The sequence below is a fragment of the Paramormyrops kingsleyae genome, chromosome 21, assembly GCF_048594095.1.
Source record: "Paramormyrops kingsleyae isolate MSU_618 chromosome 21, PKINGS_0.4, whole genome shotgun sequence".
NCBI classification, from domain to species: Eukaryota; Metazoa; Chordata; class Actinopteri; order Osteoglossiformes; family Mormyridae; genus Paramormyrops; species Paramormyrops kingsleyae.
In genome coordinates, this window is record NC_132817.1 from 21,781,409 (window position 1) to 21,784,138 (window position 2,730).

The following is a 2,730-nucleotide window of genomic DNA, read 5'->3' on the forward strand; positions in this document are numbered from 1 at the left end:
CTGTTTGTTGCTGAGGCTGCATGTCATAATTAAGGATAACGTGCCCCCTACTGTTGATAGTCGAGGCCGCATCTCCTACATACAGATAACGGGTACCCTACTGCTTGTCGCTCAGGCCACATCTCCTACATAGGCATGAGGGATGCCCTACTGCTTGTCTTTGAGGCTGCATCACATACAAAAAGATGACGGATACCCTACTGCTTGTCGCTGAGGCCACATCCCCTACATAGGCGTGAGGTATTACCTAAGGTTCATTGCTGAGGCCGCATCTCCTACATACAGATGATGGATCACCTACTGTTTGTTGCTGAGGCCGCATGTCATAATTAAGGATAACGTGCCCCCTACTGTTGATAGTTGAGGCTGCATCTTCTACATACAGATAACAGATCCCCTACTGTTCATTGCTGAGGCCACATCCCCTACATAGACATTAGGGATCCCCTACCGCTTGTCGCTGAGGCCACATCCCCTACATATGTGTTACGGATACCCTAGGCTTCCATAGAAAAGCTGCATCTTCATAAAATATTCATGACATGCTAATTTATTCATTAACTTTAGGCATTCATTGGGTGAAAGGCTCAGTATGGAGAGGCAGGGGGACAGTACAGAATGTGCTTTGTGGTGCGCCCAGAACCCTCTGCGAAACAGAGCTGTACGCATGTCTGACTGGCTGAAGATTGCACGTCTGGAATCAGCCCTTAGTAAGTAACGTGAAACTTTTCTGTCTGTCACATTTAATATTCGACACTTTGCCAGTTTTAAGCTATCTCACTGTTTATCTCAGAGCAAGATGCTTAGACTTTAAATCTCTAAATGTGAGCGACATGCCGCGCTTGATTAAAACGGCCATTGGGAAACATTCGGTCGGCTAGCGAACACGAAAATGTGCTGGGTGTAGGTCGTGTGTAACGGTACAATCGAGTTTATTCTCCAACATCGTGCTTAGAGACTTCTAGAAGGTTCTTGACATGATTCCGTAATCCCTACAATGCTCGAAAGTAGAGGATAGGGTTTACGGAAGGTATAAGGAGGTTAAATTAATTTTGTTGTCTTTGGTAGTCTCACAACTCATGGCTCAGTTTGAAGAAGAGTACCTCAGCAGTACCCCCGAGAGGAACGAAGCTCCTGCCATAGGTAAGAGATGCAAATGACAAAGTATAGCCAAGTTAATCGATTGACCACCCCCATGACAATGATGCTGAAGACATGGGTGTCTCTCTTGACATTCCAGGTGAAGGTGCAGCGGAACAAGGCGCCGCGGAACAAGGCGCCGCGGAACAAGGCGCAGCGGAACAAGGCGCCGCGGAACAAGGCGCAGCGGAACAAGGCGCCGCGGAACAAGGCGCAGCGGAACAAGGCGCCGCGGAACAAGGCGCCGCGGAACAAGGCGCAGCTAGAACAAGGTGCAGCGGAACAAGGCGCAGCGGAACAAGCCGCGTCACCGGAGGGTGAAGAGGGTGAAGTAAGTCTCACCTATTTACTTTCTTTGGCATGCACACATGTAAAACTGCAAACATACATAATCACAGGTCTCATTACAGCTTCGCAGCCTCCGCAGAAGGGTTCCACAGCTGTACGAAATGAAGCCGGTGAGGCATTTAATTTCTCTAACGGGCATGGCATGCACGTGACTCTGTGTGGCGTCATCAAAGACACATCAGTCTGCCCTGAAATGTTGCAGGTGTCGGCATATCCGGACCGCTTGAAGGTGCTGCTGAAGGAAACTTTCCAAGATAAGTGGCATCTGCCGATATCTTTCCACACTGTAAGTACGCTTTCATTCAATTTAACTAGGTTTTAAAAATCAGGAACATGAATCTAACACAATGTTCTTCTTTAAGATCAGCAGTCTAGTGTACAAAAACAAGGAGCTTTATGAGTTGGCCTTGGACTTGTCCCTCACTATGGACCATGTCGGTCAATTCATTGACGAGTTGAAAAAGTAAGCCGCCACATGTAGAAAACCTGAGTTGCCACTGCTGTCGCTACCGCTTGACTGTGGTGGTGCTGGTCTTTGTCGCTGACGATTTGTGGTTGTCTCCTTAAATTTCAGGGAGTAGGGTGTGTGCCACCAGAGAGGGAGAAGTGTCTGGGTCTCTGCGTTGCACATGGTCCCATTTGCCTCCTACGAAAGCCACAGTTTTGCTTGCATGGAAATAAAGTGTTTGATGATTATATCAAAGTTTGAAAGCTTTCTTTTTCACGGCCTTTGAAATGGCACTGTGCACGGTTCATGCTAGAGATGTCTAGTGACGCTGCATGCTGTCAACCTATCAGAAGTATTGTATTATGCAGTCCCTCAGCATCATTTCTAAAGGCTCACTGAGTACATGTAGGTCACCGGTTCCCTCAGTTAGACCAGGATTGGTCATCATGGTCACTAGAGTGACCGTGACCAAATGTCAAAGTGTTAAAAGGAGACTCAGGGATTACGGATTACATATGCATAAGCCACATTTCATATATATCGGTAACAGATTCACTACTGTTTGTTGTTGAGGCCGCATCCCCTACATAGACATGAGGGATCCCCTAAGGTTCACTGCTGCGGCCGCATCTCCTACATACAGATGATGGATCACCTACTGTTTGTTGCTGAGGCTGCATGTCATAATTAAGGATAACGTGCCCCCTACTGTTGATAGTCGAGGCCGCATCTCCTACATACAGATAACGGGTACCCTACTGCTTGTCGCTCAGGCCACATCTCCTACATAGGCA

At 47.6% G+C, this 2,730-nt stretch overlaps 2 long non-coding RNA genes across 2 annotated transcripts; both read left to right on the forward strand.

Moving 5' to 3' along the window:
* Nucleotides 1-446: 446 nt before the first annotated feature.
* LOC140581473 (uncharacterized) lies at nucleotides 447-1,293 on the forward strand. The gene is made up of 3 exons (XR_011984557.1): nucleotides 447-710; nucleotides 1,069-1,143; nucleotides 1,241-1,293. It is a non-coding gene; the product is annotated as an uncharacterized lncRNA (long non-coding RNA).
* Nucleotides 1,294-1,550: 257 nt separating this feature from the next.
* LOC140581456 (uncharacterized) lies at nucleotides 1,551-2,202 on the forward strand. Its single transcript, XR_011984520.1, has 3 exons — nucleotides 1,551-1,598; nucleotides 1,691-1,951; nucleotides 2,063-2,202. It is a non-coding gene; the product is annotated as an uncharacterized lncRNA (long non-coding RNA).
* The last annotated feature ends 528 nt before the right edge of the window (nucleotides 2,203-2,730 follow it).